This window comes from Hyperolius riggenbachi, chromosome 4 (assembly GCF_040937935.1).
Source record: "Hyperolius riggenbachi isolate aHypRig1 chromosome 4, aHypRig1.pri, whole genome shotgun sequence".
Lineage (NCBI taxonomy): Eukaryota > Metazoa > Chordata > Amphibia > Anura > Hyperoliidae > Hyperolius > Hyperolius riggenbachi.
The window spans coordinates 188,272,000-188,289,876 of NC_090649.1; the positions used below are offsets into that span (position 1 = coordinate 188,272,000).

The 17,877-nt window shown below is 47.5% G+C and overlaps 2 protein-coding genes across 9 annotated transcripts in view; one reads left to right on the forward strand and one right to left on the reverse strand.

The window, feature by feature from the left end:
- MCF2L2 (MCF.2 cell line derived transforming sequence-like 2) overlaps positions 1 to 17,877 on the reverse strand; it is a 448,572-nt gene that overhangs the window by 240,564 nt on the left and 190,131 nt on the right. The gene's annotated exons all lie outside the window — the stretch shown is intronic.
- B3GNT5 (UDP-GlcNAc:betaGal beta-1,3-N-acetylglucosaminyltransferase 5) overlaps positions 1 to 17,877 on the forward strand; it is a 197,032-nt gene that overhangs the window by 156,453 nt on the left and 22,702 nt on the right. Inside the window, exon 1 of one of the 4 annotated variants that reach the window (XM_068281101.1) lies at positions 9,145 to 9,465. The exons of 2 other annotated variants lie outside the window; for them this stretch is intronic. The gene's annotated coding sequence lies outside the window, so the exon portion shown is untranslated. Of the gene's footprint in view, positions 1 to 9,144; positions 9,466 to 9,571; positions 9,713 to 17,877 lie in introns of those variants that run through there. One more of the 4 variants, XM_068281102.1, reaches the window with a different exon arrangement.

Sequence of the window (17,877 nt, forward strand, 5' to 3'; positions counted from 1 at the left end):
ATCTTTCTCCCACTCAGCATGGGTATGTGTACAAATACACCCCAAAACACATTATACTACTTCTCCTGAGTACGGCGATACCACATGTGTGGCACTTTTTTGCACCCTAACTGCGCTAAGGGGCCCAAAGTCCAATGAGTACCTTTAGGATTTCACAGGTCATTTTGAGAAATTTCGTTTCAAGACTACTCCTCACGGTTTAGGGCCCCTAAAATGCCAGGACAGTATAGGAACCCCACAAATGACTCCATTTTAGAAAGAAGACACCCCAAGGTATTCCGTTAGTAGTATGGTGAGTTCATAGAAGATTTTATTTTTTGTCACAAGTTAGCGGAAAATGACACTTTGTGAAAAAAACCAATAAAAATCAATTTCCGCTAATTGTGACAAAAAATAAAATCTTCTATGAACTCACCGTACTACTAACAGAATACCTTGGGGTGTCTTCTTTCTAAAATGGAGTCATTTGTGGGGTTCCTATACTGTCCTGGCATTTTAGGGGCCCTAAACCGTGAGGAGTAGTCTTGAAACAAAATTTCTCAAAATGACCTGTGAAATCCTAAAGGTACTCATTGGACTTTGGGCCCCTTAGCGCAGTTAGGGTGCAAAAAAGTGCCACACATGTGGTATCTTCGTACTCGAGAGAAGTGGTACAATGTGTTTTGGGGTGTATTTTTACACATACCCATGCTGGGTGGGAGAAATAACTCTGTAAATGGACAATTGTGTGTAAAAAAATCAAAAGATTGTCATTTACAGAGGTATTTCTCCCATCTAGCATGGGTATGTGTAAAAATACACCTCAAAACACATTGTACTACTTCTCCCGAGTACGGCGATACCACATGTGTGGCACTTTTTTGCACCCTAACTGCGCTAAGGGGCCCAAAGTCCAATGAGTACCTTTAGGATTTCACAGGTCATTTTTGTTTTAAGACTACTCCTCACGGTTTAGGGCCCCTAAAATGCCAGGGCAGTATAGGAACCCCACTAATGACCCCATTTTAGAAAGAAGACACCCCAAGGTATTCCGTTAGGAGTATGGTGAGTTCATAGAAGTATCTATTTTTTTGTCACAAGTTAGCGGAAATTGATTTTAATTGTTTTTTTTCACAAAGTGTCATTTTCCGCTAACTTGTGACAAAATATAAAATCTTCTATGAACTCACCATACTCCTAACGGAATACCTTTGGGTGTCTTCTTTCTAGAATGGGGTCATTTGTGGGGTTCCTATACTGCCCTGGCATTTTAGGGGCCCTAAACCGTGAGGAGTAGTCTTGAAACCAAATGTCGCAAAATGACCTGTGAAATCCTAAAGGTACTCATTGGACTTTGGGCCCCTTAGCGTACTTAGGGTGTAAAAAAGTGCCACACATGTGGTACCGCCGTACTCAGGAGAAGTAGTATAATGTGTTTTGGGGTGTATTTTTACACATACCCATGCTAAGTGGGAGAAATATCTCTGTAAATGACAATTGTTTGATTTTTTTTACACACAATTGTCCATTTACATAGACATTTCTCCCACCCAGCATGGGTATGTGTAAAAATACACCCCAAAACACATTATACTACTTTTCCTGAGTACGGCGGTACCACATGTGTGACACTTTTTTGCAGCCTAGGTGCGCTAAGGGGCCCAACGTCCTATTCACAGGTCATTTTGAGGCATTTGTTTTCTAGACTACTCCTCGCGGTTTAGGGCCCCTAAAATGCCAGGGCAGTATAGGAACCCCACAAGTGACCCCATTTTAGAAAGAAGACACCCCAAGGTATTCCGTTAGGTGTATGGCGAGTTCATAGAAGATTTTATTTTTTGTCACAAGTTAGTGAAAAATGACACTTTGTGAAAAAAATAAAATCAATAAAATAAAATAAAAACCAATAAAATCAATTTCTGCTAACTTTTGACAAAAAATAAAATCTTCTATGAACTCGTCATACACCTAACAGAATACCTTGGGGTGTCTTTTTTTCTAAAATGGGGTCACTTGTGGGGTTCCTATACCGCCCTGGCATTTTACGGGCCCAAAACCGTGAGTAGTCTGGAAACCAAATGTCTCAAAATGACTGTTCAGGGGTATAAGCATCTGCAAATTTTGATGACAGGTGGTCTATGAGGGGGCGAATTTTGTGGAACCGGTCATAAGCAGGGTGGCCTTTTAGATGACAGGTTGTATTGGGCCTGATCTGATGGATAGGAGTGCTAGGGGGGTGACAGGAGGTGATTGATGGGTGTCTCAGGGGGCGGTTAGAGGGGAAAATAGATGCAATCAATGCACTGGGGAGGTGATCGGAAGGGGGTCTGAGGGGGATCTGAGGGTTTGGCCGAGTGATCAGGAGCCCACACGGGGCAAATTAGGGCCTGATCTGATGGGTGGGTGTGCTAGGGGGTGACAGGAGGTGATTGATGGGTGTCTCAGGGGGTGGGTTAGAGGGGAAAATAGATGCAATCAATGCACTGGGGAGGTGATCGGAAGGGGGTCTGAGGGTTTGGCCGAGTGATCAGGAGCCCACACGGGGCAAATTAGGGCCTGATCTGATGGGTAGGTGTGCTAGGGGGTGACAGGAGGTGATTGATGGGTGTCTCAAGGTGTGATTAGAGGGGGGAATAGATGCAAGCAATGCACTGGCGAGGTGATCAGGGCTGGGGTCTGAGGGCATTCTGAGGGTGTGGGCGGGTGATTGAGTGCCCTAGGGGCAGATAGGGGTCTAATCTGATAGGTAGCAGTGACAGGGGGTGATTGATGGGTAATTAGTGGGTGTTTAGGGTAGAGAACAGATGTAAACACTGCACTTGGGAGGTGATTGGACGTCGGATCTGCGGGCGATCTATTGGTGTGGGTGGGTGATCAGATTGCCCGCAAGGGGCAGGTTAGGGGCTGATTGATGGGTGGCAGTGACAGCGGGTGATTGATGGGTGGCAGTGACGGGGGTGATTGATGGGTGGCAGTGACAGGGGGTGATTGATGGGTGATTGATGGGTGATTGATAGGTGATTGACAGGTAATCAGTGGGTTATTACAGGGGAGAACAGATGTAAATATTGCACTGGCGAATTGATAAGGGGGGGTCTGAGGGCAATCTGAGCGTGTAGGCGGGTGATTGGGTGCCCGCAAGGGGCAGATTAGGGTCTGATCTGATGGGTAACAGTGACAGGTGGTGATAGGGGGTGATTGATGGGTGATTGATGGGTAATTAGTGGGTGTTTAGAGGAGAGAATAGATGGAAACACTGCGCTTGGGTGGTGATCTGATGTCGGATCTGCGGGCGATCTATTGGTGTGGGTGGGTGATCAGTTTGCCCGCAAGGGGCAGGTTAGGGGCTGATTGATGGGTGGCAGTGACAGGGGGTGATTGATGGGTGGCAGTGACAGGGGGTGATTGATGGGTGATTGACTGGTGATTGACAGGTGATCAGTGGGTTATTACAGGGAAGGACAGATGTAAATAATGCCCTGGCGAATTGATAAGGGGGGGTCTGAGGGCAATCTGAGCGTGTAGGCGGGTGATTGGATGCCCGCAAAGGGGCAGATTAGGGTCAGATCTGATGGGTAACAGTGACAGGTGGTGATAGGGGGTGATTGATGGGTGATTGATGGGTAATTAGTGGGTGTTTAGAGAAGAGAATAGATGTAAACGCCGCGCTTGGGTGGTGATCTGATGTCGGATCTGCAGGCGATCTATTGGTGTGGGTGGGTGATCAGATTGCCCACAAGGGGCAGGTTAGGGGCTGATTGTTGGGTGGCAGTGACAGGGGGTGATTGATGGGTGATAGGTGATTGGCAGGTGATTGACAGGTGATCAGTGGGTTATTACAGGGAAGGACAGATGTAATGAATGCACTGGCGAATTGATAAGGGGGGGGGGGGGGGGGTCTGAGGGCAATCTGAGCGTGTGGGCGGGTAAATGGGTGCCCGCAAGGGGCAGATTAGGGTCTGATCTGATAGGTAACAGTGACAGGTGGTGATAGGGGGTGATTGATGGGTAATTAGTGGGTGTTTAGAGAAGATAACAGACGTAAACAATACATTTGGGAGGTAATCTGATGGCGGGTTTGCGGGCGATCTAATGGTGTGGGTGGGTGATCAGATTGCCCGCAAGGGGCAGGTTAGGGGCTGATTGATGGGTGGCAGTGACAGGGGGTGACAGGGGGTGAGTGATGGGTGATAGGTGATTGGCAGGTGATTGACAGGTGATCAGTGGGTTATTACAGGGAAGAACAGATGTAATTAATGCACTGGTGAATTGATAAGGGGGGGTCAGAGGGCAATCTGAGCGCGTGGGCGGGTGATTGGGTGCCCGCAAGGGGCAGATTAGGGTCTGATCTGATAGGTAAAAGTGACAGGTGGTGATAGGGGGTGATTGATGGGTGATTGATGGGTAATTAGTGGGTGTTTAGAGGAGAGAATAGATGTAAACAATGGATTTGGGAGGTGATCTGATGTCGGATCTGCGGGCGATCTATTGGTGTGGGGGGGTGATCAGATTGCCCGCAAGGGGCAGGTTAGGGGCTGATTGATGGGTGGCAGTGACAGGGGGTGATTGATGGGTGATTGATGGGTGATTGACAGGTGATTGACAGGTGATCAGGGGGGATAGATGCATACAGTACATGGGGGGAGGGTCTGGGGGGGGGGGGGGTCTGGGGAGAATCTGAGGGGTGGGGGGTGATCAGGAGGGAGCAGGGGGCGGGATAAAAAAAAATAGCGCTGACAGATAGTGACAGGGAGTGATTGATGGGTGATTAGGCGGGTGATTGGGTGCAAACAGGGGTCTGGGGGATGGGCAGGGGGGGTCTGATGGGTGCTGTGGGCGATCTGGGGCAGGAGGGGGGGGGGAAATCAGTGTGCTTGGTGCAGACTAGGGTGGCTGCAGCCTGCCCTGGTGGTCCCTCGGACACTGGGACCACCAGGGCAGGAGGCAGCCTGTATAATACACTTTGTAAACATTACAAAGTGTATTATACACTTTGTATGCGGTGATCGCGGACTTAACATCCCGCCGGCGCTTCCGTATGGCCGGCGGGATGTTGCGGCGGGTGAGCGGCGGCAGGCTCCGGCGGAGGATCGCGTCATGGATGACGCGATCGCTCCGCACATGCCCCTACAAGGACCGCCGCCATTTGTCTATACGGCGGTCCTTGCGGGGTGCACTTCCCGGCCGCCAATTGTATATACGGCGGTCGGGAAGTGCTTAATAACTTTTCCTAAGAAGGGGAGGTTGGAGACAGGTCTGTAGCTGCTCATTGCATCTGGATCCATGGAAGAAGGGGCTTGATGATTCCTTCTTTTAAAGAGGTAGGAAACCTCCCTGCTTGCAGAGAGCAATTTACTATTTTGTGAAATGCTGGACCAAGCAGGCCAGGGCATTTCAGCATATGTTTAGTTGGTCCAGGGTCCAGGTAGCAGGTTGTCTGGCGGAGGCGACGGAGGATGTCTGAGATCTCTTCCTCACTAATACTTTTGAAGTCAGTCCAGGGTGTTAGGCTGTTTTTGCAGCTATTTCCAGGAGTTGCATGAGTCTTGGGTGCTGTGGACTGAATGTGAGACCGAATAGAGGATACTTTGTCAGCAAAGTAGCAAGCAAATTTCTCACATAGCTCCTTTTAGGGAGTTATAGTAGGCTTTAGGCAGGATGGGTTACATAGTCTATCAACTGTGCGGAATAGTTGGGCTGGTCTGTTGGCGGCCTTTGCGATCTCCTGTGATAGGTAGGAGGATTTTTTCTTAGTGATTGCATTTTGGTAGCTTTCCAGGAGAGAGACAAGGGTGTGTTTATCTTTTGAATTCTGAGATTTTCGCCACTTCCTTTCTAGTCTGCGCACTTCTTTCTTTAGGTCCTTTAGTGAGCTGTCAAACCACCGTGCATGGTGAAGTGGTGTAGACCGTTTAATGCGAACTGGAGCAAGGGCGTCATAGGCAGATGACACTGCATGGTTGTACATCAGGACCATGGAGTCTAGGTCTGCGCAATGATTGGTTAATGCGTCGATGTTGAGGGTATTCTGAACGTGCTGGGGTGAGACATCTTTCAGAGAACGGTATTTTATGAGTTCTTTCCCTCTGTGTTTTATCGCTGGTGCTGTCAGAGAGAAGTGGATGGTGTAGTGGTCTGACCATACCACTGGGTTTATATCCATGTGTGATATTAAAAGTCCACAATGAAATATAAGATCCAGGGTGTGCCCTTTCTTGTGGGTGGGGAGGTTGACAGCCTGAGAGAAACCCAGTTCACTCATTGGCTATCATTCATGAACAGGCTGTCGGTAAAGAGAATCAGTGCGGGTCGGGAAAACACCGCTGGCGGATTTTTAGACTTCTGGGTGGGCATTCATAAAGATGTATCCGTGTGTGGAAGCAGTGCGGAGATTCCCCGAGCTAAGCTGGCGGTAGACAGGCGGTAGGCTTGCGGAGACACGGAAGCTGCCGAGTTGATACATTTCTCCATGTTCCGCTCTGCTGCAGCTGCCTGGGAGGTCTGTGTGTCTCCATTCATTCACCGGTTGCGGTGATCTTTATGAATGAATATTTTGCTACATTTGTACCGATAATCACCGCACAAGGTGGTGATTTATCACTCTGCTCGGTAGTGTCATTTTTCCATGCGGAAAGAGGCTTTATGAATGCTGACCATGCCGAGTGGTCGGTAAACTCAGCTGTTTTAAAGGAATACTTAAGGGAAACAAAAAAAATGACATTTACTCACCCGGGGCATCCCTCAGCCCCCTGAAGCTGGATGGTGCCCTCGCAGCCCCGCTCCGATCGTCCTGTCCCCGCCGGCGGCTACTTCCGGGTTCGGCGACAGCCGCCGACAGGCTGGGAACGAACGCGGAAAATCAGCCGCGTTCCCAGCCTGTCGGCGGCTGTCGCCGAACCCGGAAGTAGCCGCCGGCGGGGACAGGACGATCGGAGCGGGGCTGCGAGGGCACCATCCAGCTTCAGGGGGCTGAGGGATGCCCCGGGTGAGTAAATGTCATTTTTTTTTGTTTCCCTTAAAGAGAATCTGTATTGTTAAAATCGCACAAAAGTAAACATACCAGTGCGTTAGGGGACATCTCCTATTACCCTCTGTCACAATTTCGCCGCTCCCCGCCGCATTAAAAGTGGTTAAAAACTGTTTTAAAAAGTTTGTTTATAAACAAACAAAATGGCCACCAAAACAGGAAGTAGGTTGATGTACAGCATGTCCACACATAAAAAATACATCCATACACAAGCAGGCTGCATACACCCTTCCTTTTGAATCTCAAGAGATCATTTGTGTGTTTCTTTCCCCCTGCATCTCTCATGCACTGAAGTTTCAGGCTGCTCTTTTCTTCCTGCAAACAGCTTTGCCATTGTCTGTAATTCCTCAGTATGTGAAAGCCCAGCCAGCTCAGAGGACGATTTATCCAGCTTGTAAAAGATAAGAGAGAAGAGATAAGCTGCTCTAATCCTAAATAATACACAGGCAGTGTGCATAGAGGGGCCTGGAAGGGGTAGTTCATAGCAGAACCACAACACTGAAGAACTTGGCAGCCTTCCAGACACAGGCTGACAAGTCTGACAGGGGAAAGATACATTGATTTATTACAGAGACTGTCATAGTAGAAAGTGCTGCAGTTAGCCAGAACACATTAGAATAGCTTTTGGAACTTCTAGGATGATAAAAAACAGGATGCAATTTTTGTTACGGAGTCTCTTTAAGTATTCCTTTAAGCATTTCCGCATGCGGAAATGCTTTATGAATGATAGCCATTATGAGAAGTAGTTCACTTCCTAGGCGTGAGGCGTGATCATCCACCCATGCATTAAAATCTCTCAGAATGATCCATCTAGGGTGTTCCACTGTAAGGCAGGATAATAAAAAAAACAAACAAATCTGTGCCAAAACAGCAGAACTAGCACAACAACATCAGAAATCCCATCATGCTTTGCACTGCATCAGGGGAAAAATGCCTGGGTAGTTTTCTTCTGTGCAGCTAAAAATGAGGCTTGGATAAGAAAAATAAAGTTCTGCTGCTGTGAAACTGAGACTCTGTAGTCTCCTAAAATTTCACTTTTTATGCAACATTTAACTTCAGCACTAGCTCAAAGCTCTGCCTCCCTGGGCAGCAAAATCCACAACCAAGAAAGTAGTAGATTTTTGCCCGGTATTTAAGGGGGCTTGTAAGCAGCTTTCTGCCGCGGGGATGCAGCGTTTTAGCAGGGCTGATAGTGCTGAAGTTAAATATTGAATAAAAAGTGGGATTTTAAACGGCTTCAGTGTCTCTTTAAAGAAACACCAAGCCTTTTCAGTGTTGCTGACTAGATTTTTAGCCTGGAGGTTAACTTTAACTAAGTGTCAAAGTAAGGCAGGAAAGGGATTAGGCTGCGCCAGGCTTGGCAAGACCAACGCAGATGTTTTTGTCTTAATTGCCCCCCCCACCTGTGTTGCCGCAGCCTACCCCCAGCTCAGCAGCCACCTATTGGGCTGTGGCTGCCAAGCTGGGGTGGGCTGAGGGGGTTGCCACAGAGCTTTGGAAAGCATTTGAAAAAAAAAAATTAAAAAACGCCATGGCGGTCTTGCTAATAGAGGGGGCAGAGTTTCAGACCTCTGAAGTGGGTGATATAGTGCCACTGACACCCGCTGATTCATGCAGCTATAACACATAGTTACATACATGAAAAAACATAAAAGCTTTGTAAAATTACAGTCTTGGTATTCTTTAACCTCCTTAATACTAAGGTGCCCTGTCCCCGGAAAGGATACCCGAGGCGTAATGTCCTGTTGAAATGGTGGCCAGGAGTCCTCATTTTTACAGCATACCGTTCGTATGTAAAAGGGGCTGTTGGTGCATGTGAGTTGGCCAAGTCGCGCACTATTGTACATGCGCAGCGCTGGCCCAGCAGCACACCTTCTTGATCACGCTCCCATAGCCAGGAGCGTGCTGCACATGCGCACTACATTAGGACTCAGAATGCTCCATGTCATTGAATCGGATGGTTGATATTGCCACAAAATGGCTAGATGTATGGCCAACTTTATGCCCTATAATTAGTTATCAAAGTTCATCCAAGTCAGACTAAAAGAAAGAAAGTTGCATGTCTGAATTCATTACCTTTCATAGTGAGAATAAAAAAATAAGAAGACGGACACAGTTCTATGCAGAGTTGGGATTACACATACACGTTTGTCATGCTGTCACGTCAGTCGGTCAGGTACCCGGCTCAGCAGCAAGTGTTAATGCAGGGGGTGTGGCCTCTGGCCTGGAGCCGGGATAGAGCAGCGGCTCAACAGCATCAGCAGGGACAGCTCAGAGGAGATAGCGAGCTGTAGCTGCTACTTGTAGTGGAGTGCAGAGTATATAGTGCTGCTGGGGACGCTGCTCGCAGGAGGACACAGGAGGTAACTTGCTGTTACCACGCTGATAATTCTCGTCTTCTGCCTCAATCACTCCCCTCCAGTGCTGTCAGCAGGACCCCACTACAGCTCAATCTACAGGTAAGTAAGGAGTGACTCAGAAGCATCGGCTATCCAGCAGTCGCAATTCTCGTGCCGTCGTGGTTTATAAATATTTGGTTCTGTTATTTTCCAACGCCCATATATCAGTATATATACAGCTTTACTTTCAGTCCTGGGGGTCTTATAGTGTGATGTGCAGCACGGTAAACGCCCCTCCCAATGTTGCTCTAGGATTTCTTATTAAATACCAATGGTCTGCTGTTATTTGACATTACAGCTGGAGAGGGTGAGTTTTCATTGAAGCTGTAAGCTTGGAAGTGTGTTTTTCCTTGGCTGCCAGGCAGACACAGCAGCAGGTCTATTCGCTCCATTTCTCCTCTGTCCACGTCGCTAAGCTGACCAAACCTGAACAACTCCCTAAACGTCATCAGGAAGGAAAATTAAGCACAGTGCCGATTTTTATGATTTTTATGAAACTTAATGCTCTACTAGCCGAGAAGACTGTAGTTGACATTGTAATGTGTGAGCTGTTTGTTATTAATAATAATAATTATTATTAGTAGTAGATTGAAGCAGAGCCCCCTTTTAATGCCTGGTACATACCATGCAATTTCCCATCAGATCGACAGGTCAAATCGATCATTTCCAACAGGTCCGATCAGGTTTCAAATTGATATTACGATCACTCGGCAAAAAATCGCTTGAAAACCGTATCCGACCTGTTGGACATTATAGATTTGATGTAAAATTGCATGGTGTGTAATATGTGGCATCAGTTCAGCCTAGGCAGCCCACTAGTCCATGTTCTTGCCCAGTGTACTGGGAATTATCATATCCCTTTTATGAGGAAACCCTTTCCCTTTTATTTTTTTTACATCTTGGGGCATAATTTGTTGGATCAGAGTAGGTAGCAGTAGACTTCACCCCCAACCCCACCCACCAAGCTTTTTTGAGTTGATAAAAGTTACATTTGTCACTGTCTGCATTATGGTGCTGCGCATAATTTACTAAAAATGAAAGCAAACTGTGAAGCTGGGCAAGTGAGTAAGCAAGCATTTAATTTATTTTAGCAAGTATAATAAAAATAAAATACAATTTTAAAGTCCCAGTTCCAAAGTGATTGAATTTAGGGATAGTTTGGCAAACATCCCTCCCCAGATTAAGATGTAATAAGGCCCTAGGCAAGGTAGTAGATTTGGGACCCTCTTGAGGTCCTTTTAGCAAGGTGAAGAGAGGTCAAAGAAGAGGGGGGGAGGGTGATTTGAAAAGCTCTTGCTAATGTAATGCTATGGGTGTGATCCCACTAGAGTGATGTGATTTTATAAAAATCCCCCATAGCGTTGCATTAGCAAGAGCTTTTCAAATCACTAGTGCTTAGAGAAGACTGGTAGTGGGTTTCAGCCCACAGAAACATTAACTGACAGCTAATTAACCTCCTTGGTGGTTAACCTGAGTCAGGCTTGGAGTAAAATAAAAAAGTTGCTGGGAGTGGTAATCCTGGGGAGGTGAGTCTGTGCAGGGGCTGCTGCAGATCTCTCTGCGGTATGTATTTTTCCTGCCTTTAGGGTCAAAAGGCACATGAAAAAAATTGTACCGCTTTTAGACCCTAAAATCAGGAAAGAATCTTTCCACCAGGGAGGTTAACTTAGGTCAGGTGTCGTTAACCTTCTGAATCTACAGGTAGTCCTCAACTTACAACACCCATATTGCAAACGACCCGTCCATACAAATGGACAAAGTGTGTGTGTGTGTGTTTTGACTCGACTCATGGACAGATTCAGGTTAAGCCCGATCCTACAGTCCCTATCTCGTTTGTTAATCGTTGAAAACCTGTAATTAGTCTGAAGCAAAGTTCCAGCACAGTTAGGCCTTGTTCATATTGCGTTGCGCTCTCGGCCGTGCTGAGCGATTTATTATTATTTTTTTTTTTATTTCTAATCGCTCTGTGTGTTATAAGCGCTTTTGTAAGCGCTTTAGCAGAGCAATTATTTAAATCACTTCCTGAAGTCAGTCAAGAAGTAATTACTTTACCCCTGGAAATGAATACATACAATGTATTTATGCATTACAGTGCTGGGGAAATCGTTATACAACGCGCTTTGCGATTTCCTTATACCATCCATTCAGGACAAATCGCCCTGAAACTGGTACATGCAGTGCTTTTGTCAGTGGCAAGCAAAACGGAACTCCCCAATGAGAACTATCTCATAGGAAAGCATAGTGCAAGTGCTTTTAGGGCGATTTTTGTACAAATTGCCTGCTCTTAAAGGAAACCAGAGAGGAACCTTAATAAAAAAAATAGAACAAGCTTTTATACATACCTGGGGCTTCTTCCAGCCCCATAAGCATGGATCGCTCCCACGCCGCCATCCTCCGCTTCCTGTATCGGCGGTACTGGGTCACTTCCGGCGGACGCGGCCAATTGTCCGCATCACAGGGGCTCCCTCCATACACGTACGCATGAGGCTGCGCAGTAGGCAGCCTCATGCGTACGTATATGGGGGGAGCCCCGTGTGATGCGGACAATTGGCCGCGTCTGCCGGCCGACTCGCAGCAATGACGGGACCCGGTACCGGCGGATCCAGGCAGCAGAGTACGGCGGTGTGGGAGCGATCCGTGCGTATTGGGCTGGAGGAAGCCCCGGGTATGTATAAAAGCTTCCCCCCCCAACGTCTCTGGTTCCCTTTAAAAATTCCAAAAAACGCCTCTAGTGTCTAGTTCAGTGTTTCTCAACATTTTATTGGTATGTACCCCTTTTTAAAACCCTGTACTCACCAAGTACCCCCTAAAATTGTAAACATTATCACAAGTACCCCTTGACAAATATGTATTTAATCGTAGTACATGATGATTGGTTCTAAACAAGTTCCAAGCATTTACTATTGCTTTTAATTATCTAAAATACTAATTTGGTGTTGTTTAAATAAGATTATCATTTTCTAAAACTCTTAATTTGTTGTTCTTGATTAAGTATATCAAGCCTGAGTACCCCCTGGAACCATCAGAAATATCCCCTGGGGTACGCGTACCACACGTTGAGAACTTAGGGTCTAGTTCACAGTGCTCAGTTGCATTGCAGAATAATTCTACATGTCAATTTACTGCCCATACAGTTCTATGGGCCTGTTCACAGTACTGCATTGTAACTGATTGCCCTATTCTAACTCACTGCATGCAGGCTTTTTAAAAGTCTATTTCCAGTCTCCATTGCAGTTCACAGTCATAACATGTGTTATGCAATGGACCACTGAACCTAGCCTACTCATTACAGAGGAAAAGAAGCAAACAAGCTGGAATCCAGGTAACCTCACCATTCAACTAAAGTGCTCTCTTGGACAGCTCAGAATGTAGACTGTTGGGGGCATCTAGGGGGGCACTATATAGACTGAAACATTTCTTGGTTAAAGAACCTTTTAGGATTTGCGAAAATTTAATATTTGTCAAAATTCCAGCCATAGTGATTCATGGTTTTGGGTGACAAGGAACGGATGACTGCTATACAGGCGCATTGTCCATTCTGTTCTATAGAGGTTGAAGGAGAGAAAAGCAGTAGATGAGAAATTTGTGTCCCACAGCAGAAAGACCAATAGAAGATAATAGTGCTTGTTCAGAAATCCATCATAATTGACTGTTAAATCTAATTGTGGAACAGCTGTACTGATGCTAGGTTTTCACCTAAGATGATCACTAAAATCTATTTGACAGTGCGGCGAAAGTGTGGCATGGCAAAGCACTGCATGTAGTGGGTTACCGCAAAATTCATGTGTTAACGGTTACAGTGAAGCGATCTGTTGCATTACGTTCTTGCTCTCACAGGAACACAACGCCTACTGTGAACGTGGCCTTAATCTTCTATCACTATGGGCTCTATTCTCAAAGACTTCCCGCATGCGGTAAAGTGCATGCGGGAAGTTACCGACCAAAACACCGCCACATTGAAATTCTCAAAATGTTCGGCATGTTTTTTCTGCATGCGGAAAAAGTGTGGTAAAAATGCGGGATTCATGCGGAAAAATTTCCGCAAAAGTCGGTATTTTCCGCAATAAAAGATCAATTCTCAAAAATGTTCAGGCACATCATTTCGTAGTTAATTACCGTTTTTTTTTGTTTTTTTTTATCACCTACAAGTAGTAGGCGATATATTCCGCATCCCATTGACTTTAATGAAGTCTGGAGGCTTAAGGGCTGTGCTTGCTGGACTTTAGTTTTGTTTTTTTGTTTTTTAAACACTTTTTCATGCGACCTTTTTACCGCATGATTCCCGCATGAATAATGGCTGTTTCCGCCTCTTTTTTTTCCCGCATGCGGAAAACATGCGGAAAATATTAGTGAATGTGGAAAAAATGCGGAGTTTACCGCTGGCGGAAATATAGCGGTAAAATTTTGCGGAAAAGTTTGGTCTTTGAGAATAGAGCCCATTGTAGCAAACCATTTGTTAAAAATCCAGATCTGGTTTGCTGGATAACATTTTATATCAGCAAGGAATATTCTAAGGGATCACTAGGAGATGAAATATGTTAGTACAGGCATTCCCCCAAGGTCCATCAAGATCGTTTTTAAAGGGAACTTGAAGCGAGACGTATATGGAGGTTGCCATATTTATATCAGAAACACCTGGGGCTTGATTCACTAAACCGTGATAACTCATAGCACAGCCACGCTAGCGTTTTTGTGCACATAGAATTGTGAATTTTTGCGCACAATTGCGGGCAAAAATTCACTATTGCACACGAAATTTTGCGATTGCGCGCGAAAACGCTAGCACGCCCATGCTATGAGTTATCACGGTTCAGTGAATCAAGCCCCTGATCTGCTGCATGCTTGTTCAGGATCTATGGCTAAAAGTATTAGAGACAAAGGATCAACAGGATAGCCAGGCAACTGGTACTGCTTAAAAGGAAATGAATATGGCAGCCTACATATACCTCTCACGTCAGGTTCCCTTTAGGGCCCGTTTCCACTTGTGCGTTGTGAATTGTCGCGGTAAAAATTTGCATGCGGATGCGAATTTTGCATGCGGGTGTATGAGAATTTTCTTGCGAATTAGCATGAATGACGCTGTATGCGAATTTAACCATGGCAGTGCCTGTGTGCTTTTCCATTGATTTCATGTGAATTCGCGTGCGATGGCTCTGCCATGCGAATTTTTACCGCGGACGAAAACGCTCAGAAATCCTGACAAGTGGAAACAGTCCCATCCACTTTTCAGAATCAGAATCATTTTATTTCGCCAAGTACAACGGGGGTTGTACCCGGAATTATTTTTGGCTCATACAGGGTCGGAGATGGTACAAACACATACATGCAATCCAACACATACAATCAGGTACAGACAGTATCCAAGTAAGCATATACCTATATATACATACAGCACATAACTGTAGTGAGGGACGCTGGGGGAGTCTGGGGTGCTATGTGAGGGGAGCAGCCTGCCATCTCTGGGTGGCGCTCACTCAGCTCCGTAGCGGTTCCAGGTGCCCCGTGTGTCCTGGAAAAGAGTGGAGAGAGAGAGAGAGATAGAAGGGATAGCTGAAGAGAGACTGAGGAAGAAAGAGACAGAGCCAAGGGAGGAGGAGAGAGACAGAGGCAGAGTCCTTTTAGGGCTGTAGATTTAATAAACCCCTGGGTCCCACAATTATTCCGCGAGTGTCCATGCCTGTGGTCCGGACGGCAGGTGGACAGCTGATCTTCAGGGCTGGGTGGTGGTGCAGGCTGGTTCGGACCTCAGCAGTGGCAGAGTTGGGCACTGGGTGGCCGAGCAGGATGGAGGCTGCGGATGGTGGAAGATGGTGGTGGAGACGCTCTCTGGAGCACAGCTGAGGATCTCTTACACGTGGGAGGTCCCGCAGGAAGCGGTGACTATGCGACCCGCACCACGTGGACGCTGAGCTCTGTACCGGCAGCTCGCCCGTGGGCCGGCTTAGGTGTGGGGTCTCTGAAGCCTCCTGTTGTGGCGGTGGCTACTCAGGGCAGCAATCCGGGATGGGATCAGTGGCCTGCTGTGTCTGCGTAAAAAGGCAGACGCTGATCCAGGACCCGGCAGCAGCGGTGGAGAGCTGCTAGTGTGGCTCCCGTGTGTTATGAGGCTCCAGCAGCGGCAGGCTACACAGTTCCCCTTCAGCAATCCGGGCAGCGGCGGTGGAGTTTCAAACAGGGCACGTGGGCCCCGAACCAGCTGACCGCCTGATCAGCTGGCATGCCGCCGCCGTCATGCGGCTGATGGTTCGCGCCGAGGAGCGCTCTCCCGTGTCCCCACATCCTCCCCAGTGGACTAGGGAGGGGGGCCTGAAAGGTGTCACAGATGGTCGCTGATAGTGCGGGGGCAGCGGCGGCAGATCAGCAGAGCTCCGTGCTGTCCCCCATGCGTGCGCACTGCACGTGGGCCACCCGAGCAGCTGTTTCTCTCGCCGTCATCATGTGCCGGTCCGTGGCCGATGCAGAGCCGGACCGGCAGTACCCATGTCCTCTGCCTCCTACCTCAGCAAGAGGTGAAGCTCAGAGGTGAGTGGAGGAGAGATTTCCTCCTAAAAAAGCAAAAAAGGCCGGAGCCCTGTGGCCGAGGCGTCCGAGTCCGGCGCCATCTTGTTACTTTTATTGGCTATGCGAATTCGCATGTGGCAAATTCGCGATAGTGGAAACAGGCTCTAAATGATCTGGCATGCCAGATTTCTAAGTGACAATTGGTAGCTGAGTCATTGTTCCCCCTCCTTATCTCTCCCCACAGAAGCCATTCTGTTGTGTTTGGTGCCATGGTACCTTCTCCATAGACAGAGCAAATTTTCTCTAACACGTCTATACAGCACTGGAATCCTGCAGTGTCACCCACAGGATCAATTTCAATCCAGGGGGATGACACAAATTGTACATTTGTATGCAACTAAAGTCCCGTACACAGGGGATTTCTGTCACCTAAGGGATCATGTACCAATTCCTGCTGGGTGACAGTGCATTGTCAACGCTGTACAGACCAGTCATCATCCTCTAGGCTAGCGATAAGTCTGTTGCTATGCGGAGGGAAGAAGAGCAGCGTAGGATGGAGGAAATTCCCTGGGTGGTGGAGTGAGGAGGACCATATGAAGCTCGGTTGGCAGATCGTTAAAGATCCATCATGTTGGATTTTTGAAATCACAAACACTGGTTCGCACGACAGCTGGGGGCCCCAGCCTCTCTCACTTGCTGAGGCCCCCAAACCACCATGCGATATCCAGAGGGAAATGTGGGCGAGCCCTGGCTCTCTCATCACCAGGGACTTCACCCCCATCACCTCCAAACTGTATGCAAACTGCAACACACACAATTGCTCACTACCAGTTCAGGACCGCCGCGTGTAGGCATGTTGACAGGTGAGTGGTTAGGGAGGGGACTGTGTGGGAGATGCCTATACGCGGTGGTCCCTGTAAAAGATGTAATCAACGATTACGTTCAACCAAGCCTCCCACCTGAATGCTAATTTATGCAGATCCTGCTAGATTGGTATGGCAGGCAAAGGGTGTATGACCGTGCACCTGATTGGCTGACTGGCGCCTGCTGGCCAGATAGAAGTAGGAAAATGCCTGAACTGGTAGTGAGCAATTGTGTGTGTTGCAGTTTGCATTCAGTTTGGAGGTGATGGGGGTGAAGTCCCTGGTGGTGAGAGAGCCAGGGCTCGCCCACATTTCCCTCTGGGTATCGCATGGTGGTTTGGGGGCCCCAGCAAGTGAGAGAGGCTGGGGCCCCCGGCTGTCGTGCGAACCATTGTTTGTGATTTTAAATTTCTGTATTTGCAGCTACCAGGATGCGGTTGACAGGTGAGTGGTTAGGGAGGGGACTGTGTGGGAGATGCCTACACGTGGCGGTCTCTGTAAAAGATGTCATCAACGATTACGTCCAACCGAGCCTCCCACCTGAATGCTAATGTATGCAGATCCTGCTAGATCGGTATGGCAGGCAAAGGGTGTATGACCGTGCACCTGATTGGCTGACTGGCGCCTGCTGGCCAGATAGTGGTAGGAAAATGCCTGAACTGGTAGTGAGCAATTGGGTGTGTTGCATGTTGGATTATTAGCAGACAGATATAGGGCTTAATTCACAAAGCCGTGATAACTCTTATCACGGTCGCGCTAGCGTTTTGTGCGCATTATAGTGCGTGTAACGTTTTTCACATACATATGCGAATTTGCACGCAAAATCCCAGCCGGTTTAACGCACTTAACGTTTTTCAGAAGCAAACACGACAAACACGAATTTGGGCAAAATCCCAGCTGGCTTCGCGCAAAAAACGCTATTTTTTGCGCGAAGCCAGCCGGGATTTTGCACAAATTCGTGTTTGCTTCTGAAAAACGTTACGTGCCTTATAACGCTAGCGCGACCATGATAAGAGTTGTGAATCAAGCCCATTGTGCTGCCTTGTACATTACCTTGTCTGACTCTTGATTCTTGGCCATGGCGGTCATTATTGTCCACTATGACTGC